At 43.5% G+C, this 17786-nt stretch overlaps 1 protein-coding gene across 1 annotated transcript in view; it reads left to right on the top strand.

The window, feature by feature from the left end:
- Positions 1-17786, top strand: part of CAST (calpastatin) — a 227658-nt gene that overhangs the window by 15818 nt on the left and 194054 nt on the right. The gene's annotated exons all lie outside the window — the stretch shown is intronic.

The following is a 17786-nucleotide window of genomic DNA, read 5'->3' as shown; positions in this document are numbered from 1 at the left end:
TGTGTTCACAAAACACAGATGTGAATGATACCTGGGGGCTTGTTTAAACAAGCGTTGCACACTTCAAAGTGATCCACGGTGGATCCCTTTTTAGAGGGTGTTTGAAAGGCGGTGAGGAGATGTTACGTTGCCTCCTCATTGCCTGTTTTGGACACTAAAGGCTCATAACATTGTGCTGCAACCGCTAAAGTTGCACAAGGTTGTGGCGCAGCTCTATTCACTTGAATGGGTTGCATTTGGTGAGATGGTACTGGTCGCCAAATGCAACAGGGGGTCTAATCCCTTTTGCAGCTGCAAAGCATCACAGGTGCGGCATGTGTATTCCCCTGTATGGCTGCCTTAAGGGGGGAGGGCAGTAAAAACATGGCTCAAGCACATGTTCTTACTGTTTACCCCTCAACTGCAAGTATAAACAAGGCCTTATATTGTTGAATTAGGGCTCATTCACATTCCCCCTCACTGTAAAACGTGTGCACCGGTGTACGTTGTGCCAGGAAAATGCGCTGCATCGATAAATCACATTGCAAAGTATTCTTTTTTAAACTTTATTGAAGTGTCACAAAATGACACTTCATTTCAAGTGGTTCTATACTCTAATTTTATTTTTAAATTTAAAGTATAACTAAAGGCAAAACCTTTTTTTATAGTTTTTGGATGGAGTGCAGAGAGATTAGAACAACTGTCGGGTGTTTATTGCAGTCTGTGCCCCCGTTACGGAGATTCACCCTCTCTATCTGTCCTGTGTACCATTATCATTGAAAGTAAAATAAAACTCCAAATTTTGGGTTGTCCCCAGAAAAATAATAGAGGGGAAATCTTCCAATGGAGACACTAGTTCTGCTGACCTGGGAGTCCCAAAGGAATTCCCTTAATTTGCAGGGATTTCCTTTCACTTCCTGTTTGGCTATGGGACAGGAAATGAAGGGAAATCTCTGCACTGGGACACAGATGGTGAAATAAAATCTAACAGGGGTTATAAATCTCTTTTTCTCTATCCAAAATGGAAAAAAAAGGTTTTGCCTAGAGTTCTACTTTAATGCATTCTCTGCATTAAGTAAAAAAAAAATACCTACTATTTTTTCTACCATTCAATCCCTAAAGATTTACCTGACCCCTCTCACTGCTCCAGCACTGTCCTAGCTTTAGCACCATTTCTCTCACTTCCTGGTCTCACAGGAGACACTGAAAGCAATGTGAGACACTGAGAGGAGGGAGCACTGTGTGTGTTTATGGATGCACACAGCCTAGCTCAGGATCATGCATTCACAAGTGCTCCCACAGCACATGGCTTGATAAAGAGGCATGTACAGAAAGAAGGAGCTAACAGTGCTGTCAGGGGACCACCCAAGAAGAGGTAATATCATTGCGCAGAGCAGGTAAGTATAATCTCTTTTTTATTTTAAGAAAACAATAACCTTTAATGTCACTTCTAATTCTAATTCTATGTACCACAATGCATCACAACAGCAACATGCAAAGTGGTGTGTTATTCTGCATAAAAATGTAGGCATGCTGCAGCGCACGCTACCGCACATGTACAGGATGTGTGAACAGGGCACTTAGATAGCTATTATTTTCTATATGCCATGGCATTGAGCCTGCATTGATCTTTGTATAGGGGGAGCTAATAAAAAGTGTCTGAGAAAAACTTTGTCTCAATTTGTCTCAAAAGCAGCACAGCCAATCAGCTTTTTACATTTTGATTTTGTAAGCTGTGTGAAAAATGATAACGATGGAGGCTGAATGGTTGCTATGGACAACAGCACCAGATGAGATAGTACTTGTCTCAGACGTTTTTGTTAAGCAGAACTAAAGATAGGTATTCTTACTTAAATGGTTCGAATCTCACAAGGTCCACTACTGGAGCCAGCATCCCCTGTCTGGCTTCTTCCAGATGCCCAGGTCTTCGGCCATCTTGATTGGCCAGCGCAGGTTGATGTCACTCCTGTGCATGTGTAGGAGTCATTCATCCCAGCACAATGGAACCATGCCAAAAATCTAAACTGAGTTTGAGTCAGTGGGAGCAAGGTAAATCTAATTGTGTTGTTAATGGTTACATACCTTACAGCATTGCATTTCCATAGCACATGCATGTTGGTGTGTTGCATGCCATTTCTTTTAAATTACAACGCAATGTATGGTAACGTACTACATGTGCAGAGCTCAGGAGCTACCTTGTCAAACAATGGTGTTTCTATGACTGGGGCACATGGACAGGATCCCCAGGGCCCATTCCTTACAGAGACATTATTTAAGGATATCATGTACTTTGCTCAAATTAGGCTAAGGGACACATTTGATTCATAACAAGCAGAGCAAGCTTCCTATTCTTATTTTTACAGCATTTCCCTGCTGCCATGTCTGAAACGAGTGAAAACCCAGCACTTCAGATTGTGGGGAAAAAAGTGGCACTCACTTATACCTCCCAGAATACAGCATTCAACTTGTGGTTGTGGACTACTGTGCCCATGCACTGGGGGTACCTTAGCCCGAGGAAGCGCTCACCAATGCTCGGGATCATACGGGGACTGCGGTCATGTGCAAAGTGTAACATTAAAGCAGTTCCCCGACTTAGAGATGAGCTTTCACTGCGTGTAGTAATGAAGCAGAGTTCCTCTGATGTGATGTCCCATAGCTCTATACACTTCTTCATGTTGCATTCGGAATGGCGGGCCGAGCCATGCCTCCTCCACCAGCCGGCAGACCTCTGTTACCTCACTCCCAGTAACAGAATGGGATCCCGCTGGACACATAGTGCATATCTCATGTGTGCCCTGTGTTAACTCTTCTTCCCCAGTACCATACAGCTAGGCTGAGGGCCTCCGTAATACTAATATGCTCCCAGTAGCTATGGGAGATGGGAGGAAGCCCAAGCAGAGATCCCCTCACTACCGGAGGACTCCTCACCTCGTCCAGGTACCACACCTACGACTGGTTGCCTTGTGTCTTGAATGTGTACTTATATGCTCTTAGCAGGGGCCTTGCACTTCCTTAGTATGTTGCATAGACACTGTAGTTTTGTATTCTTCACACCCCTCCAGTGCTTTACATGCCCAGGTTCTTTTTGGAAACGGCAGAACCAGCATGTACTCCTTTATAGACCAGGCTCATAAAATAGTTTACGTAACTTTTACTGAATAGCTTTAGCAGTATAGTTTGATATGAACAGTCCATGCCCCTATTGCTAACTACAATGGTTATGGCCCAGGCAAACATCCTAAAAGTGAGAGTCCATGCTGGCAAAGTCCATTCCTGGTGATACTCCGGTACCCTCCGTGGATATGGCAGACTGCGGAGCAGTCCCTCCTTCAAACTTGAATCCTAGCAGGAAAGACACAAGCCCCTGACCGCAGTCTTCCCCTTTTTTATATCATAGGTGGGCTGACTGAAGAATGAAAAAGCCTGAAAACTAGGCCTATGCAATTTAACCCCTTCCTCCACCCAGCTTGGCACAGTCACTAACTCCCTAAGGAGAACCCAACCTGCTTACAAACTTGCAGATCTGAATTTTGAATTCAAATTCAATCAGAATTGTCATTTCACTTGTTTTGTCTGGTTTGAATGTTTGCATTCAGGTACTTCAGGATTCCAGGCAATTGTAACTGTATATTATTATTATAATACAGGATTTACTGTACATAGCACCAACAGTTTTTGCAGCGCTTTACAACATAGGGGTAGACAGTACAATTACAATACAAATGAATACAGGAGGATTCAGAAGGCCCTCTTCATTAGAGCTTACAATCTAATATATGATAATGTGAAGGCTAAAAATAGGCAAGCACTTGCTCAGGAAAAGCAATTTACGTGGTACTGAGGGGGCCAGGATCTGGGGTAGCAAAGGTAAACCCAAACAAGGTTTTCTGCTAGAACATCCCTAGCCTGCAAAAACATAGACAATTCCAGATTATAGGTCTCTCTGTCTTGCACTGTTCTCAATTGACCCCACAGTGTGCGTGGAGAGAAACCTGGATTTGTCAGTGCTTTTGTTGAATGGGGATGCTCTAGCAGAACATCTTGTTTGGGAGATCCACCTCTATCACCTCAGATATTAGCTGCCCTCAGCCAGGCAGAAATATAGGTTTCTACTTCCTGGCCTTTCCCTCCTCTGCCTCACGCCCTTGGGGGAGGTTCTGCTCTTTTTTCTCCTGTCTGTGGCTGCTTTTCCCTGATGTGGGGGTGGATTTTAAGGCCTGAGGACTGCAGCACCAGCCATATGCATAATAAATGTACTTATATTATACTTCCTGAAGAAGTTTAACAGGTAACTCCAATTTCTTGGTAAAAAAATTGCAGAAAAAAATAATATAGCATATACAATAGTGACACAAATCTATTCTAATTTAATGATATTAAAGTTACCTTTCCTTTTCAATCTGCAGTGCTGTCATATTCTATAAAATGCTATACAATATGGCTACCTGGAGGTGTTCTGTACACAGAATGTGTACAGAACGCCTCCCAGAAACATAATTTCCTGCTTGTGTGATTGACTCACTGATTTCCCAGAAGTCTGCAATAAGATACAAGTCTGATTTCAGGCATCCCCTGCAACAAAAATGCCATTTTTGGTAAGATACTCCCAATAGGAAATCATATCTAAAAGGGATGCAGACCCTGCAATTTTCTTCATTAGAGCCTTGCAGATGCAGCAGTTAATTGATAATTATGAATCCACTCCCATTAGATTACTTTCCACATGGACAAACAAGCAGCTATTCCTTCAGAATATGCAACAAAGTTTGTTAAAATCCTTGCAATGTACATTGAACACCCAGAGGGGAAGGTTTTTTTCCTCAACAAAAGTGGAGTTACTCTTTGAACTGAGCCATTCCCACTAAACGATCTACTGTATCTGAGTTAGCTGTATTAAGTCCTATTATGAAGTTATAGAAACGTGGGATTTTGTAGAGGCAATTATGTATTTTGATGTATAAATGAACTATAATATAGCAGGCTGATAGTCCCCACCATTGTCCAGGTGGTATGTTTTAGGGGAGAGATATTTACTTTGTAGGAAGCCAGTCTTGCCTTGCAGTCTGGTAGACACCAAAAGGAAATCTGGGAGTTCCGGCAAGATGAATCGCGATCGGAAATGCACATGCGCATAGGAATTCCCGGAGAAGAATTACCGGTTGTGCGCATGTGCGCAGAAATGCGCGCACACGCACGGCGAAGATTGGCGCCAGACGGCCTATTTAAAGAGTGTCTCTGCCCATGTTGAGTGCTGACAATGTGGGGGATATTTGAGATCCTCTTTCCTTCGAAATACTGTCTGAATCACTGCATTCCTAAAGAACCAAGCACAGCAACCCCTCTTCTTAGTATTCACTCTGATCCCGAGACAATGAAAGTCGTTCCTGTTGTTTACCACGATTATCTGGACGTATTTAATAAATAGAGTGCCAATACTCTTTCTTCACATCGCTCCTATGATTGTCCGATTGAGCTCCTGCCCGGCGCCAACAGTCCCTTCGGGACGAATTTACCCCCTATCCGAAGTAAAATTAGAGGTCCTCCAGGGTTATATTGATGAGAGTCTGGAAAAAGGGTTTATTCGGCTTTATACATCACCAGCAGGAGCTGGCATTCTCTTTGTTGAGAAGAAGGATCACACCCTCAGACCCTGTGTGGACTACCGTGACCTGAATAAGATAATGGTCAAAAATTGTTATCCCCTTCCCCTAATTCCTGAGTTATTCCAAAGGCTACGAGGAGCATGTTTCTTCTCAAAACTGGATCTGAGAGGCACTTACAATCTAGTTAGAATTCGCGAAGGCCTTTCGAACTCGCTTCGGGCATTTTGAATGCCTGGTGATGCCTTTTGGTCTCTGTAATGCCCCAGCAACCTTCCAACACCTTGTACACGATATATTTCGGGACTATTTGGATCTATTCATTATCGTTTACCTGGATGACATCTTGGTTTTTCCAGTTCAATAGAAAGACATCGGGATCATGTAAAAAAGACTCTGGATAGATTACGCCAACATCACCTGTCAGGGACTCCGGGAAGTACCGCGGCGCACGAGTCTGCGCATGCGCGGTCTGTTTAGGCATTTTTCTCCAGGAAGTTAAATGCCTCTGAAAGGAACGATGATGTGGGAGACAGAGAGCTTCTAGCCATCAAGGCAGCACTTGAGGAATGGTGCTACTTACTGGAGGAGCATCCCATCCTATTCTCATCTTCACAGACCACAAAAACCTTGAATATCTGAAAACGGCAAAACGTCTAAGGCCACGACAAGCAAGATGGGCACTATTCTTCTCCCACTTTGTCGTTCATTTGACATACCGTCCTGGATCAAATAACGGTAAACCCGACGTACTCTCCCGTATGTTTCCCGACCCAATTGTACAGTCTGAACCTGACACGATTTTGCCAGCCAAGAACATTTTACTTCTGTAGACAGACCTTGTAACACAAATAAGAGAGGTGGTGGACAATCATCCACCCTCAATAGATATGCATCTTCAGCTAAAGCACGGTATGTATTTTCATAAGGAACAAATCTTTGTGCCCGAAAAACTCAGGACTCTTATCCTCAAAAGGTGTCACAATCACTCCTTAGCGGGTCACTTCGGGATCCACAAGACCTCAAATTTGGTCTCTCGTTCCTTCTGGGGGCCAAACTCAATGAAAGATTGCCAGAACTATGTGAAATCTTGTGCAGTTTGCCTTAGAAACAAATCTGACAAAGCCAAGACCTGGGGCCTGTTGGAATCTTTGCCCGTACCGGAAAAACCTTGGAATATGATTTCCATGGATTTTATTGTGGAACTTCCCCCATCGGAGGGATTCACCACTATTTTTGTAGTAGTTGACCGCCTATCAAAGATGGCTCACTTCATTCCCTTGAAAGGGACTCCTTCCTCCACGGAAACTGCTTCTGCCTTCATCAAAGAGATAGTAAGCTTGCATGGCGTTCCTATCAATATTGTATCCTCTCTCCTTCTCTCTGAATACTGTGAGAGCTGTCATTGGTCACATGGTACAAGGCTGTTGTGAAAAGCCTTGTACCATGTGACCTCTGTGATCATTCACAGATTTCACACGTAGTAAGAAGAGACATCTTGCTTACTACTATTCATGTGATTGCTCCTGCACTGGGCTGGATGGGAAGTGGTTAACAAATCTTTAACCTCTGCCCGACCGCACTATAGCAGAAATACTGCTACAGGGTGGCACTGGTGCACAAAGTCACGTATATATACGTGATTTTTCATTTCCGCGTAGGCAGCACTTACAGTATTAACCACTTGCCGTCCAGAGGATTTACCCCCAATCCTGACCAGGCCATTTTTTGTGATACGGCAACACGTTACTTTAACTGACAATTGCGCGATCATGCAACGTTGTGCATAAATTAAATTTATGTCTTTTTTCCCCACAAATAGAGCTTTCTTTCGGTGGTATTTGATCACCTGTACGTTTTTTATTTTTTGCGCAATAAACAAAAAAAAAACCAACAACTCTGAACAAAAACAATATTTTTGACTTTTTGCTATAAGACATATCCAGTAAAAACATTTTAAAAATACAATTTCTTCATAAATTTAGGCCAAAATGTATTCTGCTACGTCTTTGCTAAAATAAATCCCAATACCAATCAATCAACAATCCCAATCCCAAATTAACTGGTCTACCTGAAAGTTATAGCGTCTACAAATGGCGGTATATATACTGAAATTTTTTATATTTTTTTTTACTAGTAATGGCGGCGATCAGCAACTTATTGCGGGACTGCAGGACTGTGGCGAGCATTCTGACACTGGGGGGGTGGGGGGAATGACTAACTGCCACTGGCATCCCCAGTGACACTAATACAGTGATCAGTGCTAATAAAAAGCACTAACACTGTACTAATGACACTGGGCAGGAAGGGGTAAACATCTGGGGCTATCAAAGGGTTAACTGTGTGCTGTGTTGTGTTTTACATAGTGTGCTGTGTGTATTTTACTATGTAGACAAGCTGCTTTGTATTGCTGTGCTGTGCTGTGCAGAGCAATACAAAGCAGCCTGTTCGTGCTGACAGGGGGGAGATCTGTATTTTTTACATACAGACCTCTCCCCTGTCAGTTCCGCCAACGATCACTGAGTCCTGGCTGAGAATCGATGGCTGGGACCTGGTGTTTGACATGCTGAGGAGCCAATAGCGGTGCAGGTAGGGAGCAAACAAAAATCCATCCAGTTCAACCATAGAAAAAAAAAAGTAATAATCCTATACCCACAGTTGATCCAGAGGAAGGCAAAAAAAACAAGCAAAGCATGATCCAATTTGCTCCTGCTGGGAAAAAAAATCCTTCCTGCTCCCACGAGAGGCAATCGGATATTCCCTGGATCAACTTTACCTATAAATGTTAGTATCCAGTTATATTCTGTGTATCTAAGAAACAATCCAGGCCTTTTTTGAAGCAATCCACTGAGCTGGCCAGAACCAACTCTTGAGGGAGTCTATTCCACATTTTCACAGCTCTTACTGTGAAGAAACCTTTCCGTGTTTGGAGATTAAATTTCTTTTCCTCCAGACATAAAGAGTGCCCCCTTATCCTCTGTGATGACCTCATGGTGAATAACTCTACACCAAGTTCACTATATGAATCACTGATGTATTTATACATGTTGATCATATCCCCCCTTAATCTCTTCTTCTCAAGAGAGGATAAATTCAGTTGCTCTAATCTTTCCTCATAGCTGATCTCCTCCATGCCTCTTATCAGTTTGGTTGCCCTTCTCTGTAATTTCTCCAGTTCCCAAATGTTCTTTTTGTGAATTGGTGCCCAAAACTGAACTATATATTCCAGATGAGGTGTTACTAATGATTTGTACAGGGGTAAAATGATACCTCTCTCTCTGGAGTCTATACTTCTTTTAATACAAGAGAGGATTTTGCTCGCTTTAGAAACCACAGCTTGGCATTGCATGCCATTATTAAGCTTGTGATCTACCAGAACTCCTAGATCAGTGATGGCGAACCTATGGCACACAGAGCCATCTCAGTGGGCACGCCAGGAAGAAGAGGAAGATGAGCGCACACTGACCGGCCATCCAGATCTCGTCCACACCGCAGCCCCCCCATCGAAGTACATCTCCCACATGTCTCTGGGGCCAGGGTGGGTGTGGACGAGAGGAAACGGCTCCTATGCGGATCTGGCACCAGGGGTGATGTAGCCGGGGATGGGCGTGGAAGAGAGGAAGAGGCTCCCACACTGCTCCGGGGCCAGGGGCGATGTGTTCAGCGTGGATGGGAATGAGCTGCTGGGTTGGAAGCCACACCGACACTGCCAGAGGTGAGATTAACTGCTTGCCAACCATGCTATAGCCAAAAGTGTCACCTGTCAGTGCTGCCCAGCAAAGCCACCTGTCAGTGCTGCCCAGCAGTGCCACCTGTCAGTGCCCAGCAGTGTCGCCCATCAGTGCTGCCCATCAATGATGCCCAGCAGTGGCGCCGATCAGTGCCGTCTGTCAGTGCCTCCAGTTGGTGCTATCAGTCAGTGCCGCTTATCAGTGCCCATCATTGCTGCATATCAGTGCATCATCAGTGCCTCCTCATCAATGCCCACCAGTGCCGCCTCATCAGTGCTACCTATCTGTGTCGCCTCATCAATGCCCATCAGTGCTGCCTATCAGTGCAGCCTCACCAACGCACATCAAAGAAGAAATATTACCTGTTTGCAAAATTTTATAATAGAAGCAAAGAAAACCTTTTATGTTTTTAATTTTTTGCTCTTTTTTCATTTATAGTGCAAAAAATAAAACACCCAGTGGTGATTAAATACCACCAAAAAAAGCTCTATTTGTGTGAAAAAATGAGTGTTGCATCACCGCACAATTGTCATTGTCAAGTGCAACAGCACTGAAAGCTGAAAATTGTTCTGGGCAGGAAGGGGTAGAAGTGCCCGGTAGGCAAGTGGTTAATTGCAGTGTTGGCACTTTGAAATAAAAAAGTTGGTTTTGTGTTGCAGTTTTGGGCACTCGGGCTCAAAAAGGTTCGCCATCACTGTCCTAGATCCTTCTCCACCATTCATTCCCCCAGTTGTACCCCCCCCCCCAGTATGTATGATGCATGCATATTCTTAGCCCCCAAGTGCATAACCTTACATTTATCAACATTAAACCTCATTTGCCACATAGTTGCCCAATTAAACAGTGCATTGAGGTCGGCTTGTGAATTGTAGACATCGTGTAAGGACGTTATTCCACTGCACAGCTTGGTGTCATCTGCAAAGATTGAAATGGGATTTTTAATCTCAGACCCTATATCATTTATAAATATATTAAAAAAAGGGTCCCAACACTGAACCTTGGGGTACACCACGATGACCCTATACCATTCAGAGTATGAATCATTATGAATCATTAATCACTACTCTCTGAATATGATCTTTTAGCCAGTTTTCTATCCATTTACATACAGATTTTTCCAAGTCCGTAGACTTTACCTTACACATTAGCCGTGTGTGGGGAACTGTACCAAACGTCTTTGCAAAATCCAAGTATACCACGTCCACTGCCACCCCTCTGTCCAAGGTTTTGCTCACCCCCTCATAAAAATAAATCATATTTGTTTGACAACTTCTGTCTTTCATGAATCCATCTTAATTATCCATCTTAATTCTTTAAGGACCCGTGGGTGTATGCAATCCAGTCCAGGTGCTTTATTCACCTTTATACTGTCTAAATATTTTTGGATCATATCAATTGTGAGCCAATGTGGATCATCTGGAGCTGTGTCAATACCATGCCCATTATGGACAAGAGCTTCCCCATGCTCCTTTGTATACACAGAGCTGAAGAAGGTATTTAATAAATTTGCCTTCTCTTTGTCCCTAGTCACCCACTCTAGATTAATTTGTAAAGGGCCTACATGCTCAGACCAGACCTTTTTACTATAAATATATCTGAAGAATTTTTTGGGGTTGGTCCTGCTATCTTTTGCAATCTGTCGTTCGTTTTCAATTTTTGCGGTCTTTATTTCCTTTTTGCATATTCTGTTATATTCTTTGTAATGCTTAAATGATGATAGCGTTCCTTCATTTTATAGTTAATAAAAGCTCTTTTCTTATTATCTATAGCCTTTTTAACTTTGGCCGGAAGCCACATAGGTTTGATTTTTAGCCTTATAAACTTGTTGCCCATGGGAATATTTTTGCAGTGTGTTCACATACAGTCTTTTTGAAGAACTCCCATTTCTATGTTGTATTCATCGATGCCAATATTCCCTCCCAGTCTAAGTCTTGAAGAGCAGCTCTCAGCCTTGGAAAAGTAGCTCTCTTGAAATTGAGCGTTTTTATTTTTCCCGTATGTGCTTGCTGTTTACAGCTAACAATAAATTAAATCATGTTATGGTCACTGCTACCCAGATGTTCTTTTATATGGACATTCGTAATAAGCTCTGCATGGTTTGAGATTACCAGGTGCAGCAGAGCATCATTCCTAGTTGGGGCTTCTATGAACTGTACCATAAAATTGTCCTGTAGTAGGTTTAAACATTTTTGCCCTTTAACTGTTACTGCAGTACCATTATTCCAGTCAATTTCTAGGTAGTTAAAATCCCCCATTATTATCACTGTCCCAGCCCTTGCTGCCCTTTCCATCTGCGCAAGGAGCTGAGTTTCCACCTCCTCATTAACACTGTGAGGCCTATAACAAACTCCAATGATTAGAACAGTAAATAATTAACGAGCGCTTGGAAATAAATGGTAAGCAGCTGGCATAAAAGGTACAAACCCAAACCTTCACACTATAAATAATAATAACATATGCAGCGCTAAAAAAGAGATGACACATAAATCATAAGTCTGATAAAATATGAATATGAATAAAATAAAATAAATTAAATAAAATAAGTGGTGGCTAAGGTGCTTAAAGTGGAAACAACGTCCTCAGGTGATATCTCAATTGTCCCAGTAAAAGGTGCAAAAGTTGTCGACTCCACGCTCACACTAAGGTGGGTAAACTTTATGCACTCACCAGAAAGCGCATAATGAGTTGTCAGACCACTCCTGGTACTAGAAGGCTGAGGCATTGTGGGTCATCTAGCAGACTGTCACTCTGGTAGGGATGCTCCTTCCTCTAACCAGCAGGGGGACACCAGACATCCAGCAACGGTTGGCATAAAGCTAATCCAGACTCCTCAGACCAGGACACTCAAAAACGATATCCACCTTGAAAAGGGGGGGCTCGACCAAACAGCCCACCCAAAAAAGCACTGATAGTGTAGTAGGTTCATAAACTTTTTTTTAGAACATAGTGAAATCAACTCACATAGGGTAGCCCAGAAACAAAGGGGGCCCCCTTTGATAACGTGCTCGTCCGCACGAAACGCGTCAGGGTGGAGCCTAGCCGGTGACGTCGTGGAGGCCAGTGGCCATCTTTGTTTCTGGGCTACCCTATGTGAGTTGATTTCACTCACCTATTTTGCTTGGCAGACTTCTGGCATTGGTGAACAAACACTTTAATTGATTGACACCTTGTTCACACGTATTTTACATATTTTTTATTTTCATACAAATGGTACCAAATCCACTGGTTGTTTGTAACATGGGAACCTTCTTATCATCTGCCATAGCCCTCCCCCATCTTTCTCCATTCCACCCATCAATAAGTACTGACCCCTGTCTGATCTGTCTACCCTGTTATAATCTAATTCTCCCTCCCCCCTCGATCCTAATTTAAATACTCCTCCAGCCTTCCCATAAACCTCTCCCCCAGCACAGCAGACCCCCTTCCATTTAGGTGCAGACCATCTCTAGCATATAGGTTGCACCCCAATGAAAGGTCAGCCCAGTGTTCTAGAAACCCAAATCCTTCCCTCTTACACCAGGTCTTCAGACGTGCATTGAGTTCTCTAATCTCCCCCTGTCTTTCCTAAATTGCGCATGGCACAGGTAATATTTCAGAGAATATCACCTTGGAGGTCCTTCCCTTCAACTTGCAGCCTAGTTCTTTAAATTGATTCTTAAGGAGCCTCCATTTTCCATGTATTCTGTCATTGGTTCCAACATGAACCAAGACAGCTGGGTCATGCCCAGCCCTTCTCAGTAATTTATCAACCCGATCCACCACATGCCAACTCTGGCACCAGGGAGACAGCAAACCATTCATTTGAGGCGATCCTGACTACAAATTATTCTATCAGTCCTTCTGATTATAGAATCCCCTACTACCACCAGCTGTCTAGGCCTTCCTGCACTACCCTCACCACCCCTCCCAGATGGCTGTTAGGGATAGCTGGGACATCCAGGGCTGCCACCCCTGAGCTTACCACCCCCAGATCTTCACCCAACTTGGCAAATCTGTTTCAGTGCTCAAACCCAGGGCAGCCTTCCTTTTCTGTGAGCCCCTACCACTCTCTCTCGTTACAGTAACCCATCTTCCTACCTGATAATCCTGATTAGCCCTTCCGCCCTCCACATCAATCCCATTAGCTACCTTCTCAGAGAGCAGAAGACCCCTTTCAAGGTTGTCAGTTCTGCCCAGTGTTGCAACTTGCTCCTCCAGATCTTTAATGCGAGTTTCCAGAAGGGCAAGCCACTCACATCTGTCGCAACGGTATCCATCCTGGAGCTGTTGCTCCGTTGCTGCATACATGCGGCACACTGTGCACTGCAAAAAACCTTCCACCCTGCTAGCACTCATATCCCAGTTACAATATTACCAGGAAATATCTGTTGTCACTTACAGGTTAGTTATAATCTCCTGTTTTCCAAGTAAAAGGTTTTTAATCTCTATTTTTCCTTTATTTCGGGTTTTCAAAATAAATATAATAATTTAAAGGTTAGATAAAAGGTATGCGCAGTAAAACACTTTTTATAGGTAAATAATACATTTCCTAGTGATCCCTATATCAGGCCAAAGAGAGGGACAACTGAACAAGAAAGAGGGATGGGGAATCAGTTCCAAAAAAGGGACAGTTGGGAGATATGCTGCCTCTTCAAACTCTCCCCTCAGCACTTCTGTAATTCATAAGGCAGGCTCTGTGAAATGTGTGTCACAGCAGTATTTGCTACCCTACACCAGCCTTGTGTTGGAGGCCCTCTGTACAAATTGCTGAATGGCTAAATGGTTAGCACTTCCGCATGGCAGTACTAGGGTCGATTCCAAACCACGGCACCACCTGCCTGGAGTTTGCATGTTCTCCCTGTGCCTGCGTGGGTTTCCTCTGGGTTCTCCAGTTTCCTCCCACACTCCAAAGATATGGTGGAAGGTTAATTGGTTCCTGTCTAAATTGGCCCTAGTATATGTATGTATGAGTGTGAGTTAGGGGCCTTAAATTGTACACTTCTTGAGGATTAGGGACTGATGTGAAGCGTGACTTGCACATGCACAGTGGGCACTAGGCCATGAAGCCACAAGCTGTCACAGCCTGGTGCCCACAGTTAGATGCCAGTGCCATGGAGGAGAGAAGGAGAGAAGGGACAGCACGGGTCAGTACATCGCTAGACCCTGGGACGGGTAAATGTGTGTTTATTAATTGTTAGCGGCTATAGTTTTTGTAGCTGCTGACTTTTAATAAACACGAAAACGGCTGGAACTTCGCTTTAACTGCATCAGCTGATCCTAGCTTTGGCTGTAAAGTCTTGTGAGCAGTAGTGCAACTCTTACTGTTAAGTTAGGGCTTACCCTGTTTCATGGTTGATGTATGCCTGGCCTGCTCCTAATTTTAGATCTGCTTGTGAATGTCCCAATTGTATATGGTTGATCGGAAATCAAAAGCTGTGTCTCTCATTGAATGAAGAAAAAAAAATGAATTTTTGTACATACCTTAAAATTATTTTCTGAGTTCATTGAGAGACACAGCTCCCACCCTTCTATTTGTTTTTTGGGATCTGTTGTAGAGGTTATTTGGGTTTCTGTTTTTTTATTGCTTGATAATTACTGACACTGTCAATTGGTGGGTAAAGCCATCTAAGTAGATGCTTGTCTAGTTATTTGTACACCTACATCCTACTCTTGTAGCTGCTACTATAACCTATCTGTATGGTTGCTCTTCACTCAACAGGTGTGTTTCTCAAAAGAACTGAGAAAATAATTTTACAGTGAGTACAAAAATTATATTGTTCTCCCACCATGATTCATTACTTGGATGTAAATATTGCAAGGATGAACCATAGTGATGAGAAAACTGTTCATATACACAGTAGCACATACAGGGTCCAGCTTTTACATTAACACTTCAACCCACTTCTTCCTCTGATGTATTTCTCCTCCTGGTGGAGCTTAATCTTAAAGCCCAACTCTAGGCAAACAAAAAATAAACGTTTTCCCTTGCAATACAGGATGGCATCTAGTTATTCACAAGACAAGTTGAGTTTTTATGATGCACTCCTTTTTTAGTAATCTGACCATGTGATAATACATATATTGATCAAATCTGTAATCTGTGAGATTGTCATGTAACCTTAAAAAAATTGGTGTTTTATATAAAATCTACTAAATGTTAAGCCTCTTTTAAAGACACGTGGGCATTCCTTTTCTTTTTTAGGCTTTCTTTCTTTGTTTTCACCTGGTGATCCAGCCAGTAAGTCTGTTGTTTTTCAACAGAACAAGCTGTTCTCCAGATGTAGCACTTAGAGGGATGGGACGAACCATTTACCACTCTCAGGGGTACTTACAATGACCACCTTTTATTTATGTAAAACGTTTATCCCAAAAGGAGCAAAATGGTTGCTGTATCTGCTTATAAATTGTTAACTGGAGTTTGGCTTCAATTTGTTTAGTGCATCTAAATTTGCTAGTACATCTATTACAACCCCCACCCACCCCAGACTGACAGTGCTGCTGTCCAAATCTGCCCCTGTGCTCCTTCATCCAGAGTGGGGGCACTGTAACACAGGAGGCGTGTTACTGGCCAGATCACCAGGTGAAAAAAGAGGGAACAAGTCTAAAGACCAGTTCACACTACAGAAATGCACTCTGGATACGTTTTTGCTTACAGTTCACACCACACGCAGTTCTGTAGCGGTTTTGATGCAGTTTGCTATGTTCCAGTATGGTTCTGTGCAGACAAAAAGGCAGCATGTTCTACTTTTTTTTTCTGCACCGGAAACTGACTGGAACTGACTGCAGTGGTGTGAACTCGGGCCATTGGAATACATGGAAAACACTATGCATGCACACTATGCAGAAAAAAATGCACTGGACTGCATCTAGTGTGAACTAGCCCTTAAGGAAGAAAATGAATGCAGCCACCACTTTTGATGATTGGTAAGCTGCAATATATTACATTTTTGGTTTGGTTTTAAAACTGCTTTAACCGCCTCCCGCCTGACATTTAAGGAAATGACGGGTGGGGGCTCTCTCATTTTGGGAGGACGTCACATGACATTCTCCCACTCTAAATGCGGATGCGCACCCCAGGGGCACGCGGCGATTGGTGGTGCGCTGTGCCCCTGGGACACAGAGGATCACCGATTACAGTAAAGAGCCAGTAACACGGGCTCTCTCATATGATCAGCTGTGTCCAATCACAGCTGATCCCATGTAAACAAGGAAATCCTGGTTATCGGCAGTCCTCTCCTCACGCTGACAGCGCGTGAGGAGAGGAGAGCCAGTAAGTGGCATTCCTCAGAGGGGAGATGTACACTGATCTTCGGGGCACTGATGATCAGTGTAGCCCCAACAGTGGCACCTGTCAGTGCCCATCAATGCCACCTGTCAGTGCCCATCAATGCCACCTCTCAGTGCCCATCAATGCCACATACCAGTGCCCATCAATGCCACATATCAGTGCCTACCAGTGCACATCAATGCCACATATCAGTGCCCATCAGAGCTGCCTTTCAGTGCCTCCTATCAGTGCCACCTATCACTGTTAATCAGTGCCGCCTATCAGTGCCAGTCAGTGCCGCCTATCAGTGCCCATCAATGCCGCCTATCAGTGCCTATCAGTGCCGCCTAACAGTTCCAATCAGTGCCTCCGATTAGTGCCAGTCAGTGCCGCCTATCAGTGCCATATATGAGTGCTGCCTTACAGTGCCCACTAGTGATGCCTGTCAATGCCCACCAGTGATGCCTATCAATGCCCATCAGTGCCACCACCCAGTGCCTTATATCAGTGTCCATCAGTGCATCCTATCAGTGCCCATCACTGCAGCCTCATTAGTGCACATCAGTGAAGGAGCAAAATCACTTATTTACTAAATTTTATAACAGAAAAACTAAGAAAAACCTTTTTTTTTTTTCAAAATTTTCAGTCTTTTTTAGTTTGTTTAGCAAAAATTATGAATTCCAGTGGTGATTAAATACCACCAAAAGAAAGCTGTATATCTCAAAAAGATAAACACTTCATATGGATACAGTGTTGAATGACCGCGCAATTGTCAAAGTGCGACAGCGCTGAAAGGTGAAAATTGGCCTGGGCAGGAAGGGGGTAAAAGTGCCTGGTAGGCTAGTGGTTAAGCTAAGCTATGTTCCTGTAATGAAATGTGAATTCCTGTAGAACACTATTGCCCTAGTATAGTCTATTCATATAGAAATAGCATACTGTCTGTGGTACCTGTAAAGCAAAGCTGCATCCCCCCATTACCCAAGCCCTGTCATAGACTGATAGCTGTGATTCCTAACAGGCCTGCACAATAACAATGCAGAACTAGTAATCACAACAGCCTGATAACTGAGGAGTGACAGGTACAAGGAGTGTTCCGTACTGAAGGCTCTGAAGAATGCAGCACTATCCGTCAGACCCGCTGATCCCTTTTTCTCACTCTGCTGTTAGCAAACAGTGAGTTTAGCCCAGGAAAATGACCCCACCCTGGCCCCGTAGGCAAGATATTAGTTC

The sequence above is a fragment of the Staurois parvus genome, unplaced genomic scaffold, assembly GCF_062004578.1.
Source record: "Staurois parvus isolate SC_StPar_1 unplaced genomic scaffold, SC_StPar_1.0 ptg000218l, whole genome shotgun sequence".
Taxonomy (NCBI): Eukaryota; Metazoa; Chordata; class Amphibia; order Anura; family Ranidae; genus Staurois; species Staurois parvus.
Note: the sequence above shows the minus strand (reverse complement) of the source record. Positions and strands in the feature narration are given on the sequence as shown.